Source organism: Astyanax mexicanus, chromosome 5 (genome assembly GCF_023375975.1).
Source record: "Astyanax mexicanus isolate ESR-SI-001 chromosome 5, AstMex3_surface, whole genome shotgun sequence".
In the NCBI taxonomy this organism is placed as follows: Eukaryota; Metazoa; Chordata; class Actinopteri; order Characiformes; family Acestrorhamphidae; genus Astyanax; species Astyanax mexicanus.
The window spans coordinates 53,347,255-53,367,816 of NC_064412.1; the positions used below are offsets into that span (position 1 = coordinate 53,347,255).

The 20,562-nt window shown below is 37.7% G+C and overlaps 1 long non-coding RNA gene across 2 annotated transcripts in view; it reads left to right on the forward strand.

Annotated features, from left to right (window-relative positions):
• The window catches only part of LOC103044299 (uncharacterized), a 38,312-nt gene that overhangs the window by 4,850 nt on the left and 12,900 nt on the right, over positions 1-20,562 (forward strand). The gene's annotated exons all lie outside the window — the stretch shown is intronic.

The following is a 20,562-nucleotide window of genomic DNA, read 5'->3' on the forward strand; positions in this document are numbered from 1 at the left end:
AATTGTTTATATATATATATATATATATATATATATATATATATATATATAGAGAGAGAGAGAGAGAGAGAGAGAGAGAGAGAGAGAAAATGTAATTACTTGACAAGCTTACATTATATGTATATATATATTATATACACAGACATATAGCTTGGATATATATAATAATTGCTGTGCACTGCGCTGAGTTAGTCAGTGTGTAGTATAAAACAGTGGGAGTGTGTGTGACAGTTACTACTCGCAATTACTCCTGGTGTCTGGCCACATGGGAACATGTGCACCATTCCCTTTTTTCTCCCCAAAGGCATGGAAGTTCTCTCTCTCTCTCTCTCTTTCTCTCTCTCTGTTTCACTCTTGTATTTTTTCACCCTGTACTCACTCTCTTGCATCCTGCTCACACCAGCAATCTGCACACACAAACACACACACACACACACACACAAACACACACACTTATATATACACACGCACAATCTGCATTGCAAACCAAATCCAGAGGGACGCAGTAGCTGTGTACAGTAAGACACAACTTTTCATTGAAGAGATCATGACATTATGTCCTCCGCCAGCATTCAATTATACAGCTCTGTCCTCTGAATTATAATACACTGAATTTACAGCTCTTACCACCTTCTGCACAGCAACGCACCACAGTCAGTATAGCCCTTAGAAGTTGAGAATTATTACTGCTGTGTTTCAGTAGTTTTTAATACTGTTTAAGTCATTTTATACACTACTATAGTCTAAAAATATTGGAAAACTTAAATAGACAAAAGCCATTTGTCTATGCTGTGGGGGTTTGTTTGCAAAGTCATGAGAATAAATTGTTTCTATGTACTCATCAGTTTTCATTTCTTATCGTATCAGTCCTTCGTTAAAGTAAGTCAAATTGTGCATTTTAGCTTTGACAAGATGTATTTTTATTTATACAGACTATTGTGATTTTTGCATATAATGAGTAGCATTTACCCATTCACAGTAAACATACTTTATCAACAGGTCTGGGTCTATACAGCTAAACGTTATCTAATTTGTTAAAAAATATATTATCGATATTTATAGTAAGTAAAAACTTGGTCATGGTTTGCTTTTTTACAGTTTGCTTCACACACAAAAACGAATAAATAAATAAATGTTAGTTTCAGGCTCGATTCTATATATTCACACCATTTGCAACCTTAATTTTCACTACTTCCTCAAACTGACTAAAAAAATGTTTCTGGAACAGTAAAATGCCATAAACACTCTAATTATACAATTGCTAATTAATAATTAACTTAGTATTTAATAATACAATATATTTTTATTCATATTTCAACAAACACCTTAATTTTTGTATTAATTTTTATCATTCCAATAGAGCAGCACACATTATAAATAACTTCATTAATAAGATTTTTATTATCCGTGTAGAACATGCTGTTCCTGTACTAGACAGTATTTTGTTTAGCCTTGGCATTAAACAAAAAAAACATATACTACAGTATATTATAGTATATTTCTTAATACTTGTTATAAATATTGAGATTTCTTATAATATATAAAGATTTCATGCTTTAAAAATAATTACAAATATGTTTCATTATTTTTGAACAAATTTGAAACTGGTCAGTGTAAACAATAATATTAAAAACAAAATATAAAAGAAGTTAATATGTATTTACACTCTCTATATATGCAACATATTTATTGTTTAGTTTATATGTATTTTATATTAGTTCATTAGTATTTTTAAATAATATAAAAACAGTGTTTATTACAGTTGTTCTCTCTAAAAAGAGAACATTTTAATAAAAGCATTTCATCTGCATTGGGTTGACAGTATTTATATAGATCTGTGTGGTATACTGCTCTACACTTATTAACCTGTAATTAACTTGTAAGGATTAATAAATGTATTTCAACAAAGCTAAGGCAGGTTACTCAGCAACATTACACTCTTAGAAAAAAAAAAGTACCCAACAGTCACTGGGGTGGTCCCCTAAAAATGTGCTTTCAGTACCTTACATAGACATAATTGTAGCACACTGCATTGCAGTTGTGGTTGTTTTTCCTTTACATTTAATGCAGACAATAAAATCTTAATCAGATCATGTTGTACCTTTGTGGGAATACTGTTTGTGCATTTTTGCAGCAAAAATGTATCTGCCCTATATATTTTTTGCGACAGTGTTCAGTTCTATGTAAGTAAAGATCTTCCACGTAAGGACTAAAGCTCTGTTTATTTCTTAGTTGCACTTAAATAGAATGCTTTTAATATCTAAAACCATACAAATTCTGCACAGTTCAGTATTTGCGTCTATTCCTGTTGTCCCTAGCCTTGAGAAAAAAGGCATCAGAGTGTCTCTGTAAGGGTTAATGAGAGGGCTGTGGGCCCAGGGATTGATCCATGTATTGGATCTCACGCGAGGCTGCTGTTACTGGATATTAGCCTGCGCTATCGGCCAGCCGAGATGGCCCCGTGATAACAGCCGCTTTGCAGAGAGGATGCTCCTCCAGGGCAGATACGATTTCCCAGCCCCCACGGGACGCCGGCTAGCACATGCTGCTGAGCTCAGGAACTTTTTACCTCATCGAGTAAATTCAGGCCCTTATCAAGTTACCGGCCAGTCTTCTTCCAATCGCGCAAATATTTTAGGCCGTTGTCATTGGGCCGCTCTCTAAAAGGCAATGGAGGAGAGGCATTAAAAGGCACCTGCTCTTCATTGATAACAGGAAGGATTTGGGTGGAGATGGCTTTTGTTATCGAGAAGGTTATGTGCTCCAGAGATGGGTGGAAAAACTGTGGAGGATCAGCATTAAATGGTTCTTAACGGAGAGCGAGCCAGAGATAATAAAGCTTTAAGAGGGATAAGTGCTACCTCAGGACGTCTGAGCGAGACTCATTCATCTGGCCATTAAGATGACACCGGCCAGCCGCGCTGGATAAAACAGAGCCTGATGAATTAGCCGGCCTGAATTCACACAGCGGTTTTAATTAGCAAAAGTTGGAAAATGCCAGTAGTCTAGCTGATGTTGCATTTGGTACTTCAGAAGAAGCAGAAGTACCCTGTAATGAAGTCGTCTGAACATAATGGCTCCCCTTCTCCTCTTTCAGAGGGGTTTCCAGTTTCCTCCAGCAGTGTCTGAAGCCCAGCGGAGAGGGAACGTAGCGCTAGCTGCAGAAACTGCTTTAGCTACGGTGCCCACGCTGCAGCGGGACTAGCCAGGTGGCATCTGGTGCCCGCTGCTTGCCAGCAGTACACAGCCCAGATGGCGCGTTAAGCAGGCTAATTATTTAGACACAAAACTCTGAAATTGGGGGCCGCCAGGGTGCGGTTCCCCCTTTTTGAATTTTACTCACTGGGCTTTGTTGCAGAACTTCTTGCGCTGTGGACGAGTGTTTAGTTGCTATTGCCCTTCAGGCTCCTGTGGACCAGCATTTACCTGCAGTACTTCTCTAGGCTTCTGCCTTTCAGGCTCCTCAAACAACCAATTATTTGCTCTTGTCTTATGGGCTTTCAGACTTGTGCAAACTGTCTATGGACTCCTATTGGCTTGTAAGCTTCCATAGACAAGGAGTGAGCTGCAAATGCTTACTGCCTGCTGCATACTGAGCCCTAGTGGTGTAATTATTTTAACCACTGTGTATTTTTGTATGTATGAAGCATCATTAACATACTAATTTTACCTATTCATACCTTTTGTAGACAGGAGTGTTGACAAAAAAAAAAAACTAAAAATAGGGCTATCAAGAAGAGGTCATCCTGCTTTTTTTTGTTGGAGTTACTGTTTCTTCTTTCAAAGAAAGGCTTTACTTTTTTAGCTTTTGGAGCATTGCTTTGAGGACATGATTATATTCTACCTGCAAGAGCATTAGTAAGGACAGGATGCTGGCCATGGATGATGAGTAACATCACACCTCATCCCTAAACACCCCAACTCATCCCACACTTGGATAGTGTACAATAATTACACTTTTTGTAAACTTCTTGAGGGCCTGGGATTAAGTATGGTGCCAATAGGTTCATGTTTATCAGCTACAGAGAGTCATATTCTATTGCATATTGGCAGTACTTACCTATAGAGTCTAGACAAGCTCTGTGTATGTGTGCATTTACACAACTGGGTCATTAATGGTTGTTATATTGTGTACACGTAGTCTGGTAATTTCGGTTACACTTTACTGCAACCTGTCCTGATCAACTCAATAGGCTGCATCTCCCTATAGTTGACATTGATTGGTTTGTAGAAGGATGTTCTTTAGACATCTACTTATTGTAGCTGGCTTTCGAACAGTGGAACAGATTATCAGATTATCGTCTTTGTATTACTGTTTATAAATAAGGGTTAATCTACAGTTACAGTAGATGCAGCAGAATCACCAGCCTAATTGTTTTAATCATACGGAGGATTTGGCTTTTAGCACAACACCGGTTCTTTTTCTTTGTCTTTGTTTAATAGATGATAATAGCCTGCCTCTTCTTCCTGTAGTTAGAAAGTCAGAATAAAAAAAAGAAGAAATCACACTGCAAACAACAAAAATTAAATCCTGGTTGCTTGATCCAGATTAAGACCACCTCTTTGGCTGGACCAAATTTTTGAGAAGACTACAGCACACAGAATATTTTACATTAGCTATAAGTAGCTATAAAAAATCCAGAAGGTTCAAACAAACAGACGAACAAGGTAGGTGACAAAATGCCCTATGGCTAGTTCACTAGAATGTGGGCTACCTTTTTTTTTTTTTTTTACATAGAAACTCACATGCTGTAAAGGCCATCTGAAGAAAGTGTAACCTAGCTATAGGCACATCAAGAGCAATCTGAAAGGTTTGCTGACCCCTGTTTTCATGGTCAGAAACATTTGAGCAAATAAAAACACAGTCTTTGCAGTTAATGTTCGCCATTCCTCCCTTTAGTGGCCTGCCAGTTATAGTGTCCAGCGATATGGCCACTGAATAATGAACCAATAAAGCCCTGGTCATTGCGGGAAAAGCTGCGTATCAGTGGCTGCAATAAGACTTCAGTCCCTCTCAACCTCCCTCCTGAGGCCGCAGAGCCTGCCGCCTTGCCTAAGCCGCATTACGCCTCATAATCAGGGTCAGTTATGGAGTCAGGGCTAACTGCTCATTCAGGACGGAAGCATGTGTTCTGCATGGCCACTGGACCTTACCTTGACGCCAAACAGTCAGTTATGGTCAAAATAAGCCCTACATTGTTATTGTAGCTTCTGCGGTAGGCGTGGGCTTATTGCCCTGTTCTATGAGTGTTTGGTGATGAGGTGGTGAGATGTGAGGTGTATGTCTTCTGAATGAGGCTCTTTGTCTGCTTTATGATGCCCTTGTTGATAACTGAGCTTAGATTTCTCTATGAACATTATTTTCTTTTTCTTTAACTCCTTTTTGAAACACTATATTTATCAGATTCTTTACTTGTTATTATCATATTCCAATTCATATGGTTACCCACCATACAAGGTGTAAAATACAGGGTGCTCTGGGAGTTCATGACACATTTAAAGGTGCCAAAGAATGCATTCAGTGGGTATATTAGTTAGTTGGTCAGGGAGAAAATGCTCAGATGTCATTTAACAAGGCTATTAACTATGGAGTCAAATTATTATCACCTTTTGTGTGCATGCAAGACTTGAAGCTACATTCTCGAGTCATACAGGTACAAAAATACCCTCCTGATGATGTGTACTTGAGCTCCAGTTTGGTTCAGCTGAGGTAGTCCAGTTTTCTACAGTTGATGTACACTAGAATATCCAATCATATTTCATGTAATAATAATATCATATTTGCATTTGCACACACACTGTTGATATACAGCTCTGGAAAAAATAAGAGACCACTTAAAAAAGAAGAGTTTCTTTGATTTTTACCAAATTGAAAATATAAATGAAAATATAATCAAGAGGAAGAAGGAGTAAAGGCATAAAATTATCCAAAAGCAGTGTGTAAGACTGGTGGAGGAGAGCATGCCAAGATGCATGAAAACTGTGATTGTAAACCAGGGTTATTCCACCAAACATTGATTGTGAATTCTTAAAACTTAAATATGAATATGAACATGTTTTATTTGCATTATTTGAGGTCTGAAAGCTCTGCATCTTTTTTGTTATTTCAGCCATTTCCCATTTTCTGCAAATAGATGCATTAAATGACAATATATTTTTTATATTTGGAATTTGGGAGGAATGTTGTCTGTAGTTTATAGAATAAAACAACAATGTTCATTTTACTCAAACATAAACCTATAAATAGCAAAATCGGATAAACTGATTTAGAAACGGAAGTGGTCTCTTAATTTTTCTAGAGCTGTATATATCAACACTCTTTTCACTGTTTCTTCGAGAAGTGCAGCTGTAATGGACTTTAGATTACACTATAATGTTCATACTGGGATAGAGAATAATTCACATATATTACTAAAAAACATTTGAGAACAGTGTTAATGGTTCCTTAAAAGAACCAGTATATTCTGTTGGGAACTGACAGGAAGCCCAAATACTTCTGTGTTTCATCATTAGGGCTCTAGGAATGCTACTGTATGTGAAACTCCTGTAGAGGAACTGACAGGCCAGCAGTAAGCAGTGGTTTTGTCAATCATGGAATATTTCCAGATGAAAAGTCCATCTCCATCCAGCACCCTGTCAATCAAACCTGCCGCACATCAAAGAGAAAGTGACCTGAAATAGCTCTTTACCCCAGGGTGGACAGCCCCGCCCTTTTTTATACAGCTATAGTGGGAAAGGGGGCTGTTTCAAGCTAACAGTTGCAGCACTACAGAGTGATAAAGGAGTAATTCAGTAATTCAGACACAGATAATAACAGACTTCTGAAGACACTCCCTTTTTATGGTTGCCAATCGCAAACATACAATTTATATTATTGTCTTTATTCTTATTTTTCTGATTTTGAGATTCAGAGTTCAGACATCCCAAGTTGCAAACGTTGATTTCAGGGAGGTTACCCCCCGCCAAAAAAAAAAAAAAAAAAACTAACAAAAAAACTTGCACACACATCAAAGGATAACGCAACTTTACTTTTATTTTAGTTTATTTTACATTTTTAATTAAAATGAGAGTATTCAGAGGTGAAATGAGTTTTATATTTTTTCTTTTTGGAAGGCCCTGCCTCTGCTTTCCCTGCCTCCGCCATGATCTGCTTTCTCTCACTCGCTGAACAAATCCCATCCGGGAGGGGGAAAAAACACTGCCCACCCACACTAAAAACTGATTGGCTGACTCTTTGTAGAGAACAGGCCAATCAGAACCCTCTCTGTTTTCTCTCTCTCCTTCCCACACGCGATTAGAGAAAAAAAGTCTGTGGCCTGTGTGCGCGTTTGGGGCACTCATTCTGAATTCCGGGAGATTATATGTGACTCGCAGGCATCAGGGAGCCACTACCGAAATGCGGGAGACTCCCGCAGCTTCAGGGAGACTTGGTTTGTCTGAGAGTTTGAGATATCATAACTATTCCATCTCCAGATTTGCTTTTTTTTAAATGCATTATTAATTATTAATTACCATGTAGCAATTTTTCCATATAAAAGTTTTTGCCGCCCTTCTTATGTCAAGACGATACAAATAAAGTAGATGCACCCAAACAACTACATGAGGTATCACAGCAGCCACTCAACTTCCACAAGAAATTCCATAGCAACTGCATAGCAACCAAAAAACAACACCATAGCAACTGTGTAAAATACCATGGCAATTACCCTGCAACACCATAGCAACCAGAAAGCAACACCTTAGCAGCATCATTATAACCACCTGGAATACAATTGCAACCACATGGCAACATCTGTGAGATTATGAAATTAGCATGGTAAGTAATAGATGTACAATAGATGTATATCAAATTAACATATCAAAATCTTATTTACTCAATTGCCACCCAATCAAAACCACAGTACTGTAAATCTGCCCCATAACAACTGCATGAAAATTCAATGGCAATGACCTTGCAACACCATAGCCACCAAAGAGCAACACCAAAGTACCCATCTACTTATACAATAAGCTACTTATAGTTAGGTATAAGTGTAATAAGTATACAAAGCCCCCAACACATGGATTTCTTTGGAATTATAAAGCTCCATTTAATACTTTTAGGATTGGTTAAAGTGCCATCAACATGTAATCCAGAACTAATTTTCTAACATCTATACTTGACCTCATTAATGCTCTCAGATGGTGCAATCAACTGATCACAGCAATGTTACAACATCTACTATACAGCCTTTTGAAAATCAGAAGTTACTTTGTTTTTGTATTGCTGTAATATTATTTACAACCGGCCTCCGCAAAGTACTATTCTGCATAGCATGAGCTGAAGCACATTTGGTGTATATGAGTCCCATTCCCCATTAATAAAGTGCAGAGTGCCATTAAACTTCGGACACACGCTGTGGCCGGCGTTAATCATTATCAGAAACGCTCGTTGTTTGGCCTTACATCTGGACAGTGGCCTGCTGCCCTGCGAGCTAGAAGCAATAAAGCTATAAAACTCTGGTCATTTGTAATTCACCGTGTCTTCTCCATGCTCTATCATTCCGTCCCTCCCTCCCTCCATCACTCGCTCCCTAAAGAGTGCTCCATCTGCTTTGGGGACCGCTGGGTGCCGCCATGCAGCAGGAGCAGGATAAACGCACCGTTTCCCTGTCAATACATTTCTATTAGCCTCCTTGGAGAAGGAGAGAGAGAGAAAGAAGGAGGGAGAGAGAGACAAAGACAGAAAGACTAAACTAAGAGAACAGATAAACAGAAAAATATTATAAGGTGCACTATCAATGATTGTTTATTTTCTGGTCTATTTTCATACATAAGGCACACTTTAAGTGATTTAATCTACACAGATTTCTCTCCTAAAAAACAGTTTTTTTGGGTGAGTAAAGTGTTTCTATTTATTTACAGTAAGCTTAGATTTCCAATATTTTAGCACGGTTAGCCGCGGTTAGCAGTTGGCAGCAGTGCTAGCCACGGCTAGTGCTAATAAATGCCACCCAACAGCGCTATACCAAGAAACCCTAAGGTAAGCCATGGCACTATTAGCTAGCAGTTTGTCCCACATAGCTTGTTTTAACATGGTAAACACGCAAACTACAGTCCGATATATTCACTTCTGACAGGCAAAGACCAAGTGCTGTGATTAGCAGCTAATGCTAATACTGCTCCAGCCTCAGTGCTGGAGAAACTTCACTGAAACTCCTTTATAACGCTGTACTTCAATGGTGTGGCTTTACTGCTCCTTACAACCTGACTGGTAGAATCCATACATAAGCACATCAGATTATAAACTGAACTGTCGATTTTTGGGAGAATTAAAAGATTCATTTTTGACTCCACAATTTATTCCATCATTCCAGAAAACACAGTTTCAACACTCCACAAAACAATGCTGTCAGGCTTTATACATGGCATGGTGCCAATAGGTTTATGTTTATCTTAAACAAAACAAGACAACCAGTGAGGACGCATGCCCAGAGTGGTGGGCAGCCATCGCTGTAGACCCGGAGAGCAGCTTGTCGAAACTGGGCATCAAACCCATAACCCTGTTGTTAAAAACTAGCGCTGTAACCTCTATAGTGTAAGAAAGAGTAAAGGACAAAGAGAGTGAGATCTGTGAGACAAGGGCCTATAGACAGTTAAAAGAAATGAACACAAAAAGAGCCAACAAAAAGAAAGGATAGAGAGAAAAATTGTAAGACTAAAGGGGAGAGTCCCAATTTTGAGCAGTGTTTAGGTGTTTAGGGTCGTTGTCTTGTTGAAGTATCCAGTTGAAGCAACTTCAACTTTCTCACTGATTCCTGAACATTGTTCTCAATAATCTGCTGATTTTGATTGAAATCCATGCAACTCTCAACTTTAACAAGATTCCCAGTACCTGCCCTGATCACACAGCCCCACAGCATGATGGAACCACCACCAAATTTTACTGTGGGCAGCAGGAAAGTGTTTGTGTTTGAATGATGTGTACTTTTTCCCGCCATGCATACAAATAACTGCCCTCCAAATAACTCAATTTTAGATTCATCAGTCCACAACACCTTATTCCAAAATGAAGCTGGCTTTGCCAAATGTGATTTAGGATACCTAAAGCGACTCACTTCTTTAAATAAATGATCTTGCCTAATTAAGTTTAGTAAATAATAAACTAACCTAAGTAAGAGGAAAACCTGAGCACCATTAGCAGCTCATTTTTAAAGGCATTGAGTGTCTTCAGTATTCATTCCTAACCCTGTTTAGCGAGACTAAGCCACAGGCGGTCAGCTCACTAAACTGACCCGAATCAAACCTGAGCTATTGATGTACCCAGAGGTCGTGACCTGGAAATGATGTCTCTGACTGGTCTGTAACCTTAGCTCATTGGAAAGCTGCTTAGTTCAGAGTGACACAGCAAAAACAAAGACGGTTATTGAGATGTAAATGACGATTGGCGTTAATGCCCCATTTAAACACAATGAAGGCCCAGTGACAGGGTGAGATTACTTATTGATTGCTTGTTAACTCTATGAAGCATGGAATCTGTCACAGTGCAATGGGTTAAGGACATAAAAAAAAAATCAGTGTGGAGATACTTCACCATTTTGGCCTAATTCTCACCAACAGAAATGACTGTACATGCACGGCTGAGCATGGTGAGTTGGTGCAGGATCTGCAGCTTGATGATGCCAAACTCCAGCAGTGTTTCTTCCCTGTCTCTAGTAGGAACAAATATCTTGGAACCAATTCAGATGCACTGTTTCACACTGGCAGACATAACCCTGAAACACCCACAGTGTAATCCTGGATTTAAAAGTGTAATTTACTAAAATCATTTGGAAAAAAAAACAGTTCACTAATGGTTTACTAAAAAATCAAGTTCATTAAATGCAAAGCTTGTCTTTATATCAGTTTCTTGGCAGAATAATTCTACTTTAATTTTACTACCACTAAAAGTACTAATTTGAAATGTTCACAGAAATTTAAAATCTTTTTTGTTGATTGTTTTATTACATTTCAGTTCAGAAGTAAAACTTTTATGTTACGGAAACATTAAATGTCATTAAATGATCCAGAATATCTAAATCTAGTTTTATTCTTTAACAGAATAATATTTAATAAGCAGTAAATAAATACGAACAGCATATTTTAGATTTTAGCTTGCTTTTATAGCCTATGACATAGAGGACACATTTACCTAAGGTAGCCTGGAGATAGAAAAACTACACACTGGTCTCGGCAGCCAATAGAAAAAAGTGCCAATGCAAATGGCAGTAGCAAAATGCAAATATTTTTGTTGATTAAATTTAGCTTAGCTTATTAAGTTGATTAAATTTAGAAGATGCTGTTGAATGTATATATCTCAAAACATTAGAGTAATTTTGGGGAATATTCTGTTTTACATAAAACAGACTTAATTTATTTAATTTATTTTATTTACTTGGTTTTTGTTGGTTATAACTATGTTACTTAACTACTTGATCTGAATAAAGTTAAACTTTGCTCACTTTTGTTCTTTCCTTTTGTATTCACTGCCCACTATAAATATACTTTAAATATTGTGACCTATGAATAGTGTAGCATATTCAAAATATACATGTTATATTATATAATGTGCAATATGTCGCTGTATAATATGCAATTAGTATATAAGTTTATACTCAATAATAAATGAAATTATTTATTTAACATCAGTGAATAATACCATTTTGGATTTTATTAAAGCAATATTTTAGTTTACTAACTTATAGTATAGCAGAATATGCCCTGGGAGGATTAGCACATTTATCTAGTATTTGTTTAAAAATGAAAGTAGACTATGAATAAATAGATGGTAAAGAGGTTTATGGGTAGGTGTGATGAAGTTGTAGTATATTAAAGCGGGGAGGAAAACTAATGGATAAAGAAAGAAAAAGTAAAATGTGGCACTCATGTTGCTTGAAGGCTCAGATATAAAGTATCAGTTTCAATTCTTTTCAAACCAAAATGTTACACTCATTGGTGCCACACACACACACACACACACACACACATTTGTTAACACAAAGTCCCTGAATTGGAGAGACAGACCATATGGCTGCTATCTGCATGAGTCTTTACCCAGGGCCACTCTCTCCAGCTGCTTCCAAACACAGAGAAAAACATGTAATTCTCTCTCTCTCTCTCTCTCTCTCTCTCTCTCTCTCTCACACTCTCTCTCTGTCTCTCTCTCTCTCTGTCTCTGCCTCTGGCAGGTGTGTGTTAGGTGTTGACTGTTAAGTACCTGATAATCAGTGTTGCCTCTGAGCAATGGGCAGCAGTATGTGTGTGTGTGACGGAGCTGAGGGTGTAGGTCAGCCACATTTCTTAAGTGTTTAAACCGTTTACTGCGGAGCAATATTATGTATTTATATAACGACTTTTATAATATTCTCAATCATTGCTAGTTCAGGCTTGACACACTGACAACTGCACTATGTAGTGACGTGTCTGTATCTCTCAGCTTGTCCAAAAATGCATGTGTAAAGCGTGTCCTTTGGTGGTGACTCAAAGTGTGAATTACACTTCCTGATTGTAGGGGGAGCCCAGGAGCAAGAAATATAGATTCTTCATGATGCTGCTCTCAATTCCTAAATGTGACATAAAAAATTCCACATTTAAACATTAAAATATTTTATTTAGTTTTTTTACCTTATGTATTTTCTTATATAGAGAGTTAAGAGGTGGGGTGTCAAAATTATTAATATCATGAGGTGTCACAATATTATGTTTTGCAATATTGTAGCAATTCTCAAAAACATATTTTGTTTTATTATTATTTAAGAACAGTATTAATATTTAATTGTAAAGATTGGTATGCTGTGGAAATACTGAACATTAGAAAGCAATGTTGTACATTCGATCCCATCATTCTAACTTTTTTTACTTAGATTTTATGTATATTATGTTTTTTTATGTACTATAATAGTTCGCCACAAGAAAATCTCAATAGATTGACTTGCTTACAGTATTGCAATGTACTGTCTATATGTGTATGTGTGTGTGTGTGTGTGTGTTCCCAGGCACTTTAACAACTGCAAATATAATGTTTGCATAATCATATAGGCCCTTTAAAGCCTCAGTCATCTTCATCATCATATTTACCACCATCACACACACATGCTGCACTGTTTATAACTTATTTATTATCTTTGGCTGATGCTGCTCATCCTCAGAGAACAACAGCAACATCTGTCTGTCCTGCTTTGCCTTTTTTCAGCTATTACTTTTTCTCCTTGCTGTTTCCAGCAGAAATCGGTTTGTTCTAAGCGACCATCTCTCTTTCCCTGTTATTGATCGGATGGCCAGCGACGGGGTCCTTGAGATGTGTATCTCTGTGGTAAAGGGCAGTGTGTGTATGTGTGTTCACCGTGCACAGATACACACTGTCCTGAATGCTGACCTTGTGCGGCTACACTAATGATTTCAGAGCAACAAAACTCATCTGATTCACACACAAATACAGTGCTTTTAGGATTTAGTAGCACCTAGATGCATCAATTTATTTATTAATTTATTCAGATTTGAGAGACACTTTTATTAAGCCAAAGTGTGATAGTGATAGAGAAACAGGGTAAGTACATGGGACAGCAGTATGGCTTGGTAATACACACACCTGTATATGTTGTCAGGTGTTATCTTGTGTTGAGTGCAGCGGAACACTGGCCAATTTATATTTTTGGCAGTGTGGGCAATGTGCCAAGTCCTGCTGGAAAATGAAATCTGCATCTTCGTAAAAGTTGTCAGCAGAGAGAAGCATGAATTGCTGTAATTCTGTGGGAAAACAAAACTGCACTGACTTTAGACTTGATAATAAAACACAGTGGATCAACACCAGCAGATGACAGACATGTCTCTCCAAACCATCACTGATTGTAGAAACTTCACACTAGACCTCAAGCAGCTTGGACTATACACACAACAATGCTCCAGAACCTAGTAGAACGTCTTCTCTGCACAGTAGAGACAGTTACTCTAAAAAAGCAGGATATACTGTGTTTAATATCCTTCATTTCAAAAGTCTAGTTAGCATAGAAGTGTATGTGATAATGAAAGGCCTTTACATCTCATGCTTTCTATAAATGTATTAGTGTTTATTTGATGCTTATCTGTGCTCATGTTGCACCACTACATCTAATTATTATTCAGAGAGCTTTTAATATGGTTGTTATAGATGTGTAAAATCAAAATCATGGTGTGCCTCTATTCCAAACAAGCCTGATGCTAATGCAGCCGTGGCTTTGGTTCATGTTATAAATTAAAACACGACATTACGGCAAACAGAAATAATCATAAAATTCTGACACGAGTGTGTTTATGAACAATCACTCTGTCTGTGAATATGCCCCCTTGCCCCACTTCCCGCTAGCGAGCACACGAGTGTTAGCACGGCTCCCTTTGACTAGCCTACTGTACATCAATATTTCATCAGCAGCGCTGGAGATTAGCGTAGTAGTAATAATAATACGCGCCTGCTAGTTTTCATCTCGAAGGCGTTCATTTCCCAGTCCAGCACAATTAGATCCACTGCTCCTTTGGCAGACTCTATTTTCTATTTCAAATGTTCACACTATCAAAAGGCCTCAGACACATTCATTAAGCCGCTCCTTTGTTCTGAGAGATTCCATTATCGCCAGCGAAATCCATCGCCCATCATTTTCATCTCTTAACTCCACAGCAGTAATTAAACATCAGTATTCTAACCCTGCTTCCAGTCTTGACAATTCCAGAGCAGACAAATCGAGGCCTTGCTTTCTTTTTCAGATGAAAAATAATAAAACGTGACTTCGCTCCTTGTTTAATAAGATCAATCTATCTGAAGTGAAATCACTTCAATGTTCCCACTCAAGAAAGTTGGGAACTCTTTGTTTTTGCACTTTTAAACAGCTTGAGCTTCATGAAAAAAAATAAAAATAATAATAGTAATAATAGTAAAACAGCACATCTTGTGATACTCTACTCTAACTGGGGCCCATTACACATATCCGGAAGGGTAATAAAAAAAAAAACATTTTTTTACATTTAAGCTCTTATTCACATAAAATTGACATTTTTGGTCAATGAAAATGCAGCTTCAAGGTAGAATTTTTTTGAAAGCTCTGAAAATGGAGCTTTGTGAAAACGACGATGCCACAAGACAGCCACATGTTTCTGGCTAAATCTCAAATGCCTCTTTTGGCCCTTTATAGTGAACTACTTAAGTTATAAAAAGTATCATCTGTATGCTAATAGTTGAATATGGCACCATGGTCTTATTTAAGAGCCCTTACCAAACTCCACTTTAGGTACAATGTGTACTCACATGCACTGTAAAAATAAAAAAGTTAAGAAAACTCAAAATATTAAGGCAACTTGCTGCACTATATTTTTGAGTTTGGAGACCAACTCAGTCTTTTAAGTTTTGGAAAAAAAAAAAAAAACATGCAGTTGTGCCAACCAGAAATCTTTAGCCCAGATCATATGTATTAAAACTTTAAATATTAAATCTCACCAACTTTAAAATGTAATTTGTGTCTTTTGTTGGCCTGATTTAAATTCTACAAAACGTGTATTGCAAGTTTTGCTGACCATCCTTTAGGACCAACTAAAAAAATAAGTTGCGCCAATAAAATGTTTTACATGAATCAAAATCATTTAGTGGGTGCAACGCTATACTTTTGTTAATTTAACATAGCAACTGGGTAATTGGAATTTATGACTATCACATATCCACCTTATTGTCAGTTATGTAAAACTATTGCAATTAATGCAAATGTAACCAGACTGACTTGGCAACACAGAATATAGTAACCTGCTCTTACGAGCTTCAACACTGAGGCCAGGCTGTTACTATTATATAACAAGAAACTTAATAAAGTAAGTTGGGGTGATTAGTTTTCTATATTTTAGGGTGCAATTCAATATTTCTCATTCAGCTGACTTAAAAATCACATCAAGCAAAACATTTTTTAGTTTTGTTTTTTACAGTGTGGCTGAGAAGAAGATATTGAGGTGTAAGTTTGGATGCATTTGTTTATTTATGTAGCGCGTTGTTCAGAAACTTTCTGAGGACAGTGCTGTTGAGTGTGCAGATGGCTGTATTATATTGTAGTAAATTAAGCAGCACTCTGACCTCAGATTGTCTCTGGGCTGGAACTCTCAGACTGCTGTGTTGACACTATGAGTTATGAAATATTTCTCTCGCTCCTTTTGGCAGCCCATTCTGCGCTGGGCTAAGTGCTGGGGCTAATCTCGTCCAGACGCCGGACTGTCAGGGCACATGAGAGAGAGATGGCTGGAGGAATCATCCAGAGCATGACTGATGATATCACTCTAGAGGAGCAGAAGTCTGTCGTTCTTTCACTTGTTAGTTCATGGAACATAGAATGTATAAAACACCACAGCTAAACAGCACACTAGCTACAGTTAGCCAGATTAATATTACAAACCGTCTGTTTTTTTTTTTTTTTTCAGGCCCAGGTGTGCTTTCCCTGTGGGTCTGGTGCATTTAGTCAAGTGTGAAAGCTGCTTTCAAACCCAGGAGCGGTCTGAAGTACCGATTGGAGGGCCTCCTGAAATTGGTGGACTGATGTTTGCGTCAAGTAGACTCGAGCGCAGAATGCGCTTTTAATACTCTCTTAATATATTTTTGATTTGGGGTTGTAGAGCATGAGAAATACCCAGATCCACTAATGCTAGCTTCACCCCACACGATTTTAGCCCAGTTTTTCAGTCGCTGACAGTTTTTCAAAAACTGTACTCGGAGGCAAATCAGAGATCACTGGACGTTTCTTCAGTGTTGTAGTGTAAGCTACTTGAAAGCTTGATATGCTGCCAAGTGATCGCCGACGAGTCGCAGAAGATCTGCAAATATTTGCCATGCTAAATATCTGACCCAGTCAGCAACTGGGAGTCAGGAGCAGCAGCTTCATACTGCCAATGGAATTATGGAGAAAGAGAGAAGAATCACAGATCCAAAACACATCTTCTGCAGGACCAGAGCTGTTTATAGAGAGTCTGACCACTTTCTGTTTACTTTTTGTATCAGTAAAATACTGTTAAATGCTAGAGGGGGCTCGCATATATGTCCATGGGGGTGAATGGAGCTAAAAGCTAAAAACTTTTTACATTAAAAATAGTAACTAGTTAATTGTTGTATTTTGTTTTTAATTTTAAAAAGTATAATGATGCATTTTACTAAAAAAAGCAACAAAAAACACAAAAAAGAGTGCCTCTATTTTCCATTTTTCTATAGCAAACAGGTTTTACACTTTAAAGATGCTGCATCTCTGCTACTGTGAGCTTATTGGTTAGCAAAGTTTTGAATAGTTTTTGAATTATGTCTGTGTTTCTAAAACATTTGATATAGTTCTGTTTTGAGGACATATGTATATATTTTATATATATATATATATATATATATATATATCTGTGTGGTTTTAGTGTTCTTTCTAGTGTTCTGGTGTGTTCTTGTGACAAAATGTGTTTCTGGAGAGAGCCTGATTAATTCTAAATGTGTAATTTGTGACCCTGTGACGCCGATCGGTCATGTAGTGTGAAAGTCTCAACAACTGAAGAACTCTCACAACCAGTCGTGCAGTATTAACATCACAACGACTGACAAAAAGTCACGTATTCTGAAAATGGCACAAGTAGTTTGTGCGGTACAGTATATTTACTGCATACATTTTGTTCATCCACGCAACAAACTATGACTTCTAAGGTTTAATATGATGTGTGGACAGGTCTGTTCAGTTACAGTACTGCCTGCTTCTACATTATTTGACAGCCCTCAACATCACCCCTCATGCTCCACAGCTACTGCAAGGATTTTCAGCAAAAAAAACCCTCTCTTCTGCCTCAGCATCCATCATTCTTCACCATAACCTGATCAGTGTGTGTATTACAGTGTCGTCCCCATAGCCGCCTATTAATCTGAGCCATTACTCTCCTCCACTGAGGCCCATCCGTCCTCCTCCTGAGCTAAATCTGATTACGCCGCTGAGGAGGTGCTGCCTGAGGCTCAGAGCCGTGCAGTCTGGTCCCGAGGTGTTCCCCCACGGCCACTGTGGAAGGTTATTAATTAAAAACACATGGACATCCTGAAGCCGTGGATTCATTTTAACCCCTTCATCTCCATGCGTGGAATCCATACACTGTTAATATTAAAAAAATATATAAAAATATATAAAAAATATATAAATATAAATATATAAAGAATTTCTCCCAAGCAGTATTAAACTGTTCCTGATCTGTTCCTGAAACTAAACATAAGGAGACATTACCCCTACCATCTAGTGGTCACATGACACCATTACACTCAACTGATTGAAAACAAGATGACGAGAATCCCAGTCAGAAGTTTCTACCGCCAGTCCTGACAGAAACATCGGTCAGGTAAAAATTACTTTATTTACTTACTGTACAAAGTAAAATTTAGTTTTTGCACTAATTGGGTCCTTCTGATGGCAAGGACATGATTTTATATGTTAATTTTATATGTTAAAATAAACTATTACCATATGAGGTCAATATTTTTTGCTAAAATGACTTCCAGTACAAAGACAAAGTTTAGTTTTTACACTTGTTAGGTCCTACTAATCCCAAATAGCTGGGAGAAATTAAAAATGCACACCAAGCAAGTCCAGGTCTCTGGAGGTTGAACCCTGTGGTGAAGTCACTTTGTATGTGTGTGTCTGTGTGTGTTTGAGAGTCTCTGTGTGTGTGTGTGTGTGTGTGTGTAGTAGCAATAGACCTTGCGGGGGGTGCACACATTTGCTACTATGAATAAAAAGCCCACCCTACACCCTAAAATAATAGCTATATAAGATATTACATTCAATACATTAAATTGTTATTGCAATATCTGGTTCATATTCATATATAACGGGTTTTACACTAAAAAGTATAACTCCCATAACAGACTCTAACTATACAGTACCACTTTAGAATAAGACTACCTTTATAAAGGGTTTATACATGGTTTACAATTAGTTTATTAATGGTTACTAATTAGGTTGTAAATGCCTTAAAAACCATTAATAACCAGTTATAACACATACGCAGAAAGGGCAACAATATAGATGGCTGTGGGTTCACTATTTGACACACAACAGGTCATTGTTGACCTTTCTGAGTATGTGTTATAACTGATTATTAAAATTTTTAAGGCATTTACAACCTAATTATTAACCATTAATAAACGAATTAAAAACCATTTATAAACTCTTTATAAAGGTAGTCTTATTTTGAAGTGGTACCAACTAAACTCTTTAATTTACCTTCTGAGTACTCTCCTCAGTACTGCCGATTGACGTCAATTAATATCACCTTGAAGACACCAGATGACACTCTAAACACCACTGGGAACTGCATTAGAAGGGCCAATACCAGAAAAATAATTTTCAATTTTTCTCAATACTGTAACAAGTTGTAACACAGGTATACCCTCTCTGTTACTCATGTTGTAGATGTGTGAAGATGAGGATTTACTTGTGACCCAGATACTGTAGATGCAGATGCTGTGCTGGTTGTTGTGAGTGCGTCTCCAAACCTTCACTCACTCTAGCAGTTCCCCTGTCACCACTGAAAATGATATCTAGAACATTAGCTCAATAATTAACCAAGCAGCAGTCTCTCCTGCTGTAGCTTCGTTCTCCATGCAGCTCCATCTGTAGCTTTCCCTCCGCTTCACTCACACACTGTCAGCTCAGCTCAGCGTTAAAGACGGCATCAGACTGCCCATAACTTTTTACAGCGAGCTGTTACACACCTCACGCTGCCAAACTGGAACTCTAACTGCTCCCTTGAATAAGACTGGAACAGGCCTGGAAAGTTCTTCAGCTAATACTGAAGAAGTTTAAATTGGCCATAGTTGAATAATAAGATTTCATTATGTGACTGTAGCATACTGTCCAATAGAATTTCAAGTAAAGCAGTATTTCTGGTAGGTTCTGAGGCATTGCTTTGAGGATTTGATTGCATTCAGAAACAAGAACCTTATCTCCAACTGCACTGCTCCACAGCTCAGTGCTAGAGGCCTTATATCCTTTTAGTCCACACCTGGCATTAGTTACGGTGCACATCTGTGTTTAAGTGTTCTATGATGTTGCATTGGGTGTTTTAGCATCAGTTTGGTTACTATGGTGTCCATAGGTGGTAACAGTTGTATCCCAGGTGGCTGCTAAGTACAAGGTTTAGCTAGATGGGTGCTAAACTGTTCAGGTAGTTGGATTGGTATTATTTAATGGTTGCTATGGCGTTGCTAGGTGGTTGCTTACCAGTTGTAGTAGTATTCCAAGTGATTGCTGTGCTATTCCATGTGTTTGACTGGGTGTAACTAGTGTATTTGTATTATTGTGGCAAAAGGAAGATGCACACATTTCCAATCATCAGAAAAGTAGTCAGCAAACATATGTTTCTAAGAGACATACAATGCATACCTTTACAAAATTGTATATAATACCACAACCAGACCAAACAAAAGTTGGAACGGTGCCAGTTTCTTTACAGAAATATAGGATAAGGTACATATATAGCAGAAAAAAATAATACTCAAAAAATGTAAAACAATCTTAAAAAGTAGGAAAGCCA